The 13,084-nt window shown below is 31.5% G+C and overlaps 1 long non-coding RNA gene across 1 annotated transcript; it reads left to right on the top strand.

Annotated features, from left to right (window-relative positions):
• The first annotated feature begins 1,272 nt into the window (after positions 1-1,272).
• Positions 1,273-12,609, top strand: LOC121118700 (uncharacterized). The gene is made up of 3 exons (XR_005864542.2): positions 1,273-1,467; positions 11,366-11,821; positions 11,882-12,609. It is a non-coding gene; the product is annotated as an uncharacterized lncRNA (long non-coding RNA).
• The last annotated feature ends 475 nt before the right edge of the window (positions 12,610-13,084 follow it).

The following is a 13,084-nucleotide window of genomic DNA, read 5'->3' as shown; positions in this document are numbered from 1 at the left end:
AATTGACAGCTGACAACCAAATACAGAGGGGATTTTTGTGTTAGCGAGGTAAAGCCAAGATCCCTAAAAGTATACCTGGCTGGCTGGCTGAGGATGAGAGGAGGCGACACTGTCCTTCTGTGTTTTAGGTATGTAGCAGGCACGTTAGGGTAGGCTCATGCGAGAGAACCTCCTCTTCTTTCTCAGCAAGGCTTATAATTATATACCCAATGAGTCTAGTACCCGAATTCGAAGCTTCAAGGCCAGTCATGATCTCAGAGACCCGCCACATCATAACTATAGGCGACACTATATTGGTGCCTCATAGTTTACTTTTTTTACTAAATGAAGTTGTCAAATTTCCCATAAAAATTCATTAAATGCCTTAAAAAATCCTTAACTCCTGACTTGAATACTACTTTATCCCAATGGTGAACCGTGATATTTGAACAATGATCAAATATATAAGTAAAAAAAATATCTTTGAAATGGTTATATTCTTCGAATTAGTGTTGTTATTGATCGATTAGGGACAAACCAAGTAGAAAAATTACATATAATATATTAATCATTACCATTGAAATAGTTAATTTATTGTATAGGTATAATATGGATTCTATAACGATGTAATAATATATTTTTAGTACATATTAGGGTCTGATATATAAATAACGAAACTATGCTTTAAACAAATAAATTTTGATAGATAGTAAAGGTTGAAATCCTGTTATTTGTAAAGTTTCCTTTTTAACATTCAAATACACAGTAGTAATTTATCATTTTCTTTCATATTAATGAAAATAAGTGTTATACTTATAAAATGTACGATGGTAAACATCACTGGTCTCCCTAGAGGTCTATATTGACCCCTAGGGATCGATATATAGCTGTCAAGACTATATGTTCGCAAAAATAAAAAATTGGGGGACATCTTTTTGCAATTTTCCAATCCTACAGTTATACAAAGCGTAAATTTTGCTTTCATAACACTAATAATAAATGCAGATTTTGCATACTTTATACTTTTGTCTACATATGAAAATACAATTATGTGAATGATTATTTTATTTCGTTTACTAATTTGAAGCCAAATGATGACAAATTGTTTTTAAGACCCCAAACTCAACCTTCCTATTAATGATTCAATCATTGTTTTCTGATAATTTTATGTAGCCAATAATCTTCCTCTTTGTTAATTTGTTGCATTACAATCTTAAAATTATCTACATCGATTTTATGTTTTATCAATAACAAATTTATCTTTTCTTTTTTATTACAATGGTCTAATTTGAAAAGAACACTATCAAAGTGCAAATTACTGTGTAAGCTGTCAAAAGTATTTAAAATTCAATTGGGGGTCTACAAAAACAAAAAAATGACAAGTGGTCCACTGTCTTAACAAGTTTGAGAACCTTTGGTGTACATGAACAATTCTGACGTAACATAAAAACATTATTGATCTTTCTGCCCCCTTCCCCCTCTAGTTGGGTAAGTTATTCATGCTTTAAATAGAACTTATTAATCCTAAAAGGATTTTGCTAAAATCTCTTCCCAATACCGCTTCTCTTTGTCTAATATGTATTTTATATTATCCTTTTGTTTTTTGAGAGATAATCTTTAAGTAATGTTAATCATGGATAAAAATATCAATATTAAATATCCGTTGCTTCGTTTCAAATCCTAACACAAATAGTTCCTTGTGGTGTTCAGCTAACCCTACATGAAAATCGATATTGTGGCAAAATAAAAGTTTTTTCTTCTTAGTAGTTGATACATATCAGGGGTCTTGTAAAAGGGGGGTTATTGTCCTCCCACTTCTTGAAATTTACAATTATCATTTAGCAGCAAAAAAAAAATGTGACGTCTTTATATTTCATTTACTGTCTACTTTCAAAAACGGTTTGCAGAGACTGAAAATAGTATCTACTTGTAGGTACTATTAGAAATTGGAACTTTGTAACGAAAAACCCCCCTTTAGAGATTACAATAGGAAAAAGGTTGGTGCGTGTGCTCTTTTTTTCTTTTCTCATTTGAAATACTTTTTACCATTATATTTTATACTTTTGAATTCATAAGCTAAAATAGTTGTTGTAGAAAAGAATATTAAAATTTGTAGACTGTAAAGCAGTGGGGCCACAGCTTGAGGGGCCACTTTTACAAAAATTGTATCGTTATCGTCATATAAAATAATTGTTTTGTCGTAAAAAAGTTAAACGTAAATTAAAAAGCATTCTTTGATATCTCTATAATTAACTACAAAATTGGTCAAAAACTCATTAACTAATTTTGTATTATCCCTAAAAGTAAATACCTGGAGTAATGCAGCCTCAAATGTGGAAAACATACTTATAATGGGTCTATATTTTTATTTTTTTTTAAATCTTATTGATTATGGAATAAAGTATTTTATTCCTTTTACATAACGAAATCTGAGTAGTAATTATTTTGGGTATAAACCCGTAACAAAAATTCGGTTCCATGGTTATTTGCAAAGCCGAAAAAGCTGAAAGATCCGATATCTTCGGTTCTAGACACGAAACATTGTAAGAATCGTACTTTTGTAGGTTACGAGATATATTAGAAAAAATCAAGTTCTATCCGAAATTACAAAGAATACTTTGAATATTTTCCGGATCTTTTAGAGAAATCAAAAATATTTGTTTGAATAAGATAATGCATTGGACTAAACGGTTTAAAAAAATTAACATGGTAACCCAGGGAATTTGAAGAATGTTTGGGAGGAGAGTAGTTTTAGCTGTCATGGCGTTTCATTAGATTAGCTACAATTAGCTATACGACCAATGAAATAAACACAAATTCAACTCTGATTCTAGCAAGGATATAGGCAAGAATTACTCCGATGTCGATTCTTAATTCTACTGGGGGTGTCCATGTTAAATCAATAGAAAAGCAAAAAAAATGTAACTTGTACCTCTCAAACTTCCATGACTTTTGGCACACAATCTCCAATTAATAAGTAGTTGCCAAATTTAAGTACATAATTCATAGTCCTTCATGAGATACAGACCCTTGTCCCAGTCCCTTTTTAGCCTAAAATTTTGGCCGTCACTTTAATGTTTTATTATTGAATTTAAATGTGTAAAGATTCCAAGAATAAAGTCAAAAGTATAATAGTTAAATGGCTTCTTACCTCAATTTTGGTTTAAAAAAGAATAATTCTGAAATATACTTTCAAAAAAAAATTGCCCAACTTTTCTTATTACTTAAACTTTTGAAAATCGTTCTACACATGTAGGAGTATCACTCTGTCAAAAAATCCGTTTGGCATTTCTATCATAATTTATAAAGAACATTGCAAGATATAGTATTGTTCCTCGTCGAGTAAAGCTAGATCAGATCAACTCGTTTTATTACCTGGAGTAACTAGGCAACGGCTGAAATACCAATTTTCTTTAATAATATAGAAGATAACTCCTCAATAAATTCTCAGTGTTACTCTCCGTTTTTGATGAGCCAACTCCCACGTAACTACTCGATGTAATAATACTTTTAACCATTTATATGACTTATTCCCTCCTCAAGAATGAAATAATAACAATTAGATTTTGACAAAAAAAAATATTTTATGGGTACTTTCGCCTAAAAGAAACAATAACAAACAAAATTCATTTTAACATAGCAAAATTATATTATTATGACTGACCAGAGGGTTCTGTTTTGAATCAATTTTACTTTTTAAATACTTTTTCACATTTTTGTAAAAGAACAAATGTTTCACTCAATTAAGTCAAATTCTATTAACTCACTGATTACTCATATTATATGTATATTGGGTTTATATCATGAAATTCCCTTCATGGAACATCCTTCTAGATTTAAGGAAGCGTTTTGATGGTATTGGTGTAGTTCATGTTAATATAAAACCCAGGACAACAACTTTTTTTTTTAATTAAAAGTTTAAATATATATAAAAGAAACCTGAACTACAGTATTTCATAATATTGTCTAGAAGATGAAAAACTACAGACCAAAGAGACTTATTTATAAGGGCTGTCTTAATTTTAAAATAGTTTGTAGAAATAGAAAGAAACTTAAAATTAACGTGGCAATCCTGACAATTTGAAGAATGTTTGGGAAGAGTTCAATAGATATCGTATGAGTTGCAAGCAACTATGAGGGGAAGGAAATAAACGTAAATCCCACTCCGTATCTAACAAGGGTATCGGCGGAGTTACAACAATGTCGATCCTCAATTCTCCTCAGTAAAACCTCATTGTAACCCTCTGTCTTACATGATCACATGCACTAGTTATTACTTTATACTTAGACTTTCCCTTCTCAAGATTTAAATAATAATGATAACAGCTTTAGAAAACAAAAACCATTTTCAGGTTGCAACTACATAAAATCTCCCAATCGTTTCAGGTATTACTTTTACAACTCTAATTATATAAAATGTATTGATACCGCATACACAATCAAAGGTATATATCCGTTCTTAATATTTTCGTGACTCAAAATCAAACAAACTATAAAAGTCAATTGATTTCTTCAGAATTATTACAATTTATATCACAAAATGAAATGAACTGAACTAATATATCTCATTATAAAGTTATATTTTATCTGTCTATAAAAATGTCATATTTATCACAGTAATATCTCAAATATCAACCACATGCATGGATTGCGAGTAGAGCAAGTTGTAGGGTGAGAGAGACATAGTGCAAATATAATTGTCCGGGGCTATTTTCTTTCTTTCCTTCTTCAAAAAAGTGATTTATCTTTAAAATATTTTCACCATTTTAGAAAATAAAGACAGGACACTTTCTTTTCTTTTTTTTAAATAACCTTTTATTAGAAGAAGAAGAAACATTTCTTTAATTTTAGAAAATTTGGTATTAATATTTGTTGAATGACATTTTTTATAGAAAATAATGTTTTATTTTATTTTTCAAATGACCTTTCTTAGAAAAAGCTAAACCTTTTTATGATCGTTTTTAATCAAACTGCGTACATATTTTCTTTACTGACATCTTTAATAAAGCTGTGTACATATTTACATTGTCACAAAGTTCTATTGAGCACGGCTTCTCAGTCAAAGGTGGGACCGGGGCAAGTTTTCAGTATCAAGTGCCTTTTTTCAATTGAAGTAATATGTGATATAGAATAAAAAGAGTTTAACAGTTCATTTTAATCTATGATCCGAAAAAGAATCAATATTTGCGATTTGCGGATCAACAAGTTAAAATGTAATACCTTAGCAATATATTTATAATTTTATTACTGAAGGAATACTTTATATGTCAATTGGAACGTGTACTTTCTCCACCCCCCCCTCCCACTTTGTATACTAACTATGGGCTATTTTTAGGGATGTAAAAATTGTCGAAATTGCACCTAAGACAAAGTCATAAAATATATAATAAATGTGAGGAATCAGCTGATAGAGATAACTATAGTGTTCCTTGCTTGGTTATACATTTAAATTTTCAAAAGAGGGATAAATATTTTATTAAAATACTAATATTTTAAAAGTTAATAGCATATATTTTTATTTTAAATTTACTCTGGCGAGGATTTCTATAGTTTTCAACTTTTTAGTTAGTGAGTAGCTTTCACATGAAGAAACAGGAAAATTTTCCTCTCAACGATAAATGTTTGATTATGTGGCTTAGAAAATGCAATATTTAACATACTGTCAACAGAGCCCGATAGATATTTATCAATATAAAAAAATAGAAGCAACAAATTATAAAAAAATTAGAATGCTTTATTTTTTTAAGGTGTAGGTTTTTATGAAGTTGTATGTCTTCATTTTACAGCAAAATTTGATATTTGTTATTGTGTTCAAAAATGACAAATTTATTACATTTGTACAGAAAAATCTATTTTTTTCTCATTTTTTGGATACATGTATTATAATGTTTTTACATTGCAATAATTAAAACTTTTTTTGAATTTTGAAACTGTACTTACAATCTATTATTTAATGAATTATTTTTTTATTTACATCCTTTAAGGCAAAAAAAAAAAGGACACTAAATGTATATTCTAAAAAATGTTGTAGTGATTTAATATTTTCTGGTAATGAAGTAAAGAATCGAGAATAATTGAGATGCTGAAGCGTAGTAACATTACTATACTTAAACAGTTAAACAATAAGCTATGGAAAAAAATATATACAGGGCTCGGAAGCAAAACGTGGACTGTAAATAAATGCTAATTATGTAATTAAAATAAAGAGATTTTATGATTTTTTCCTGCATATTCCGAATTTCCTTTCCTTTCTTCATAAGTAAACAATAATAAACATTTCTCAAATCTTTCATCATGATTGAGCAAGAAGTAAAAAGGCAGAGGATCTCAGACCTTCTGGATGCCAAAATTGAAGTGGCAGAGGTTATGTACATTTTGAAGTGTGGAGCCTCATTTTCAAGGTGGCCAAGATGAAAAAGGATGGGAAAAACTTCTCAAAGAAAGAAGGAAGAGGGCGACACAACTTGAAAAGGGATTCTGTGTTTCTGGGGGACCTGAAGAAGAAGATCAAGGAGGACCCCACAAAACCTATGAATCGCCTTTCCAACGAGTTTGACGTGGACGAGGAGACAATCAAGAGGGCTGTGAAGGAAGAAATTATGGATGTCCCATTACACAAGGAACCCACACCACCTGTTGATGGACACTCTGAAGGAAAGGAGAATGCCGAGGTGCAAGAAAGTTTGTGCGTGTATCAAGGCAAATGTCTCTACAGTAAAAAAGTTCTCTGACGAGTAGATTTTCACTGTGGGCCAGGTCTACAACCGTCGGAACGACTGTTGGCTTGGGGGATCACGAGAGGTGGTCAAGGGGGCGTTGCTTACAAAACATCGACCCCAAACAATTTTCTGGGGGGCCGTGGTGTCCGACGGCTAGAAGATCCGTTCTTTTTCAAGGCGGGGGAGAAAATCGGTCAGGAGGCCTACTACAAGGTGCTGAGATTCACCATAATGACATGGGTCAAGGCCACCTACCCAGAGGACAACTATGTTTGAACCCAAGATAGGGCACCCTCACACACATCGGCCAAAGGCTAGAAGTTCTGCGCCGAAAACATGGCTAATTTTTGCCCCAAGGACATGTGGTCATCATCTTCGCCATATTTGAACCTGTTGGACTTTGCTGTGTGTGGCACTTTGGAGAGGGAGACTAACCAGACATCTCACCTGAACGTGGAGACCCCGAAGGCCTCCATTGTGAAGGAGTGGAACAACTTGTCTGAGAAGTTCATCATCAACTCCTGCAAGGCTTTCTGCCACCGTGTGGAGGCTGTAATTACTGCAGAGGGTGGCCATATTGAGTGAACATGTTCACAAATGTCGTGTCTCAAAGTTTTGTTAAAAAAATTCAAAATTATTGACATTTTTCTAAAAATCAGTCATTCAGTCCACGTTTTGCTTCCGAACTCTTATATTATCTGCAAGGCGATATGACAGTCTGTATCTTGTTGTAACTAAATGGGGGATGCCTAGAACTATTTGTGCAGCCCCCGTCTATGTAAGTAACATATGTACAACTATATTTTATATTAAATAATATTATCATTCAGGGAACTTTATTACGTTGCCACACTCTCCCGCTGTGTTTACAAACTAATGTAAGTAAACAACAAACATGTCTAATTGTGTCATCTTTGAAATGTAAAAGAAATAAAATAAAAAAACTACTCCAATATTGACAGTATATTAGAAAAGAAACCGAAAATTAACTAGTAAACATGACAATCTGAAGAATTTTTAGGAGAAGAGTAGCTTAACTATCATGATGCTTTATTAAATTAGCTGCAATCATCCGTGAGAGGAATGAAATAGACACTACGTACCTAGCAATGACATGGACAGAAATTACTAGGATGTTAATCCTAAATTCTACTCTGAGTCCAACAGTTACTTTCGTTTATAACAAATCATTATAGATACTTTTCCTCATTCATTATAATATACTCTGGTGTTCTGTCCTCAAGAATAAAAGAATAATGAAAAAAGATTTAGAAAATAAAAAATCCTGTTCTTGTTGTAACTACAAACATTCTAGTGCTCGAAGGAGTTCAGATATATACAAATCTCTAGTCTGTTAGTCTGTGAGGCTGCCACAGAAGTTTTCACCACATAAGGTACAGAAGGCTCAAACCCCTCAAATTACTTATGTCACCTAGAACATTGATTTTTTTCCAGCCTGACCCGCCTTCACCCCCCCCCCTGACTGGGTTACATATTTTCAGGGTACTTTGTGGAGGGTCTGACCTCAAGTTTCCGCCCGAATTTCTTATCAGTCTTGGTTTTTTATGATATCCTCACATATTACTATACACTGGTGCAAGTTTTGTCTATGTACCTTATGGTTCAAATAAAACGTCTGGAGTCTATTTTCAGGGAGGACTGGAGGCCAGGTTGAGAAACAAAAATTCAATTTTCTTAGTGACATAAGTAAATTCAGGGGGCAAACCTACTGTACCTGATGGGTAGGTAGGCTCTCGGAATATGTATTTGTTGAAATGATGCTTTCATTCATTTATAAAAAGATAATTGCTAATACTTTTTTCTAAAAACAATGCCCACCTCATTCAACTTTGTTATTCAATATTTTTCTAAAGTTATGTATGTATTTATGGATGTATTAAATAAATTATACATACAATAGATGGGAAATATTTACTTTTAATTAATAATTTGGGTCGGTTTACATTAATAAACAACGTCAATGGAATCTTTATATAGGCTGTGTTATTGTTGAAACTTGGTCCAAGACCAAATTTTTGATTCTGTTCGGTCTAATCAAGGTTAATATAAATCCAAGGTCATAAAGTATAAAAGTGGTACTCTAACAGTAAGAGTAAAGGAAGGTAATATATAGCTACTCTTGGTAAAAGTTATACTCTGTTATGGCACTATTAAAAAGCATGGGGAAAGTCAAACATCAGTCGGAAAATGTTATAGTAAAAACTTGTATTTCTATTAACTAACCCTAAAGTAATTCTTATAGAATATATCTAATGCATCATTCATTTTAATTATATCAAAAATTAGGGCAATTATCAAAATATTAGCGTCAATTTTAATGTCAAGAGTAGATAACTCTCTGAATAGAAAAAGTTTCTACAAACTGAATAATAAATTTGACAAAAAACATCACGAGTATCTAAAAACGTAAGTATCTAAATGCACCTCTGTGTAATCCGTTCCTAGAATAATCTCTTAGAAAATGTTCTTCGTGAGAAATTCAACTTATAGATAATTTGTACATCCTGTGAGTTTTGTCTCCATATTTTGGTTTCAAGTTATTATTAATTAAAAATATTAATTTTTCTTATGACGTCATACATGTATAATTTGAAATATCAAGAATTAGAAAATGTAGAAATCATATACATACATACATACAAGTAGATTTTTAGCTAGATATTTTTTAATATCAAATAATATTTTACATTTAGCTGTTGATCTGTATCTCAGCTATTTAAGGCATACAAAAGAAGTATAGCAATTCATCTGAACTGCCTACATTGCTCTTCTAGTTCTTTCTTTTTTTTCCTCGCTCCACGTTCATAGGGCAATTTAGTCTAGTGGTATCGAACACTCAAAAATCTTACCTCAGCAGTCTTGTGTTTATTGGTTTTACCCTCAATTTTGTTTAATTTTTAACATTAAATCAATGTAACAATTGCATAATTTAAAATATTTAATATATATCTTCATACGTATTTGAAGTATACATTTCGTCGGCAAACTTTCAATTTGTCATGTGTACATATTATGTCGTCAAAAAGATTAAATACTTTATAATATATCTACCAGTTGCAATTTTTGTACAGTTGTTGCTTGGATAGAGGGCTCGTAGGTTTTTAAATTAGTTCGAGCTGACGCAATGACATCCATTTAATAACTGAGTTTTGATGTCATTCAATCGAGCTATTTGTCTTTTTTTATAAAAAAATAATCACTATTTTTTTAAAATAAATTATTCATCATAAAATAGTCTACATATCGTCAATCTAAATAAATAACTATTTCTTCTTAACATTGCGACATTTACAGTTTCTAGGCTTTGTGCTACCTCTAAGCCTTGATGAATACAGTTCCATTTTTTTCGGTTGTTTTTTTTTTGCCCAACATTCGAGAGCAAAAAAAAAACACATTTAAGAACCAGTTTAAAATGTATGTTACAACTTGTTCAAAAATTTTAATACGTAAAAAAAAAAAAATCTTATTCCGTTAATTTTTAATATAAAAACTTTTAATTATTAATTAGCTAGCGGTAGTACCCGGCATTGACAAACATACAAACTTTGTTTTAATAATATAGAAGAAACCTCCCCCTATTCACTAATCATTGGGTTTACCCTCCGTTTTTACTAAGACATTTTCTCCTCAAGAATAAAGAAATGATAATAACAGATTGAGAAAAAAAAACAAATATGATTTGATGACCGAACTTTAAATCGTTTCTAAGCCTCAGCTTGTGTCACATTACTTTTTTTTTAAATTGTATATTAACCCGTGTTTCGTCCTACGGGTCAAAATGAACCATTTTCAAATTTAACCTATGAAAAAAACACGTTTTTTATGATTTAATTTTTTCTGAAAAGGACTTGTATACAAAGATTGTCTTACGACTCCTTTTTACCCGGTTATTATTGATAATATTCTAAATTAGAATTTTACGAATGTAGGAAATACCAAAGGAATATTGACTTATCTTATTGTAGAAACCAAATATATCAAAAGATCCTTGTTGAGGAAGAATTGCAATATCTAGAGTTTCAAAAGGCTGTATCGGAAGAAAATGATGTGGATGAATACGATCCCATAGTCTTCATTGCCAATATATAGGCCAACAAAATATGTCATAACCCATTCGAAGGACATCCTTTCAATATTATTCCTTTCATCACTACAAATATTGAACCAATCATATTCAAAATTATTAATTTGCAAGGCTTTACAAGATATGGCGAAAATTGGAATACACTTGAAAAGACTGTCCTTCAAGCATACTTTGGATTATTAATTGTGGCAGGTGTCTATTGATCTTGAGATGAAGCTACTTCTAGTCTTCGGGACGCAGATGGTAGACAAACTTTTATGGCTAAAATGCCCTTGAAAGACTTTAAGACATACTCAATAATAATATCAATTTTGCACCTCCAAAAATGACAATAAATCAAGTTCTTCATGTACCAGTTCCAGCTATTAAGCCAAAACTAAGATTAATATATCCAACATGTTCAAGCTATTTATAGTTTTGTTTTTTATTCTAAAAAGAAATATAGGAAACATTTAATGTGACTTCGAATTATATCTGATCTTTTTATAGTAATTGTTCATATACAATTAATTAATATTTAATTTAAAGGTTATTTATTATATTGTTAATTCATATATTTCAGAGTGGGACATTTTGACCTGTACCGCAGCCTCGTGGGGAGAGGCGAAGAAAATGAGAGATGAAAAAAATGTCTAGAAAAGGCTTAATGGCTTCATCAGAGGGGTCACAAAAAAATATTAGCTATGAGATACTTGCTCATATCATTGCATATCAATGTAACTCCCTTCGTGTTAGAGGTAAGGTCGAACTGACCAAATCTGAAATAACACAGTTAGAAAATGTCTTACTCCTTGATGTGGATCAAGCAGCATTTGACAGTATGCAAGCTATTGACTTCACCCTAAAAGTGGCTTCCGCAGGAAAGATATGCTTTCAGGACCCTCGGAACACACCCGTAACTCAAGAAATTGAGGAAACTGTGGAAAAAGTGATAGACAAAGATTAACATTTTAAACCCTGTATTGATAGTCTAATCAACACAAAACAACTACTATTGTTTATGATAGTGCAAGTAGTTGTACGGAGGAAATTGTAAATGTCTGTTTTGATGCTGGCACTAATATTTTTTTTTTTAAAGATACTGGCACTGTCAGAGAAACTGCTACTGAGGACCACGGAATGCCAGATGAGCAAGGAGATGACATTTTAAATCAAGCAGTAGGAGGCGTGAAAGACTCTGGAAAAAATTCAAATATTTATTCAAAAAGTCATGATAGCAAAAAGCAGTCCCAAATAGATATGTTCTTCGATTTGGCTGCCGAACCCTTATTATTGGATAAAACCAAACAAAAGAAAAAAAATGATTAGCTGCTCTTATATCAACACTGCAATGCAGCTAACTCTGAATTAAAACTGAGAAAATCTCAAATAGCCTTAATAACAGAGCCATACGCCAGTAACGGCTCAACAAAAAGCCTCGCTCTAAGTGGGTATACTATCCATTAAAACATGAGTCTAAACTAAGAGCATACATTTGAACTTATAATCATTTACATTCATGGTTTGTTCTATAATTATCTATTTACAGATGTCCATCGCTCTCATATGAGAGATACCAAGTCATGCAAAAAGAGGATGAAGATTTTTGTATTCTTAAATATATGAAATGTACAAACAATTAAACAAATTATTGATAATAACTATAAAACTAAGTAGGACTTAAGATCAATTTTTGTTGTAGTTTGTGTTTTTGAGAATTTCTATAGTAGCACCTTTGTGTGGTAGTGCTATTTATCATATGTATGTATAGTGTGTACTATTTTATATTATATGTATGTACTATAGTAAACAACAATAAATTTTTAACTAACTCTAACAAGTCACCACTGTATTTTTTTTAAACAAAAAAATTTTCAGGAGTTTTATTTTGTTTTTTGGCAGAGAGATATACTTTGATGATTTTGTTACTCAATAGTTATTTCTTTCAATAAGTTCTTATGTAATCACCTAATATTTGCAAGAGGAAGTTAAATTCCACTTGTTTTACTGAGTTAACGCTATATAGTCACAAAAATTTTAGGCTATTCATATATACGAAAATTGGCCTAAATGCATATAAAAATGCTAAGAGTATATAGCTGATTTGTACTTGTATATGATTGTATTTATTATGACCTTGTAGAGATTGATCTGGCGAATACTCATACCTGTAGACTCGTACCCGGAACATTAGAGTAAAATAATACACTCATCCATATTCCTACACTTGTTCTAATTTAGCAGGTTCTCTATGTTAGTATTTCACTCACCCAACCTTCTCCAAAAACTATATAACAGGCAG

Source organism: Lepeophtheirus salmonis, chromosome 5 (genome assembly GCF_016086655.4).
Source record: "Lepeophtheirus salmonis chromosome 5, UVic_Lsal_1.4, whole genome shotgun sequence".
Taxonomy (NCBI): Eukaryota; Metazoa; Arthropoda; class Copepoda; order Siphonostomatoida; family Caligidae; genus Lepeophtheirus; species Lepeophtheirus salmonis.
This window is presented reverse-complemented; position numbering and strand designations above follow the sequence as displayed.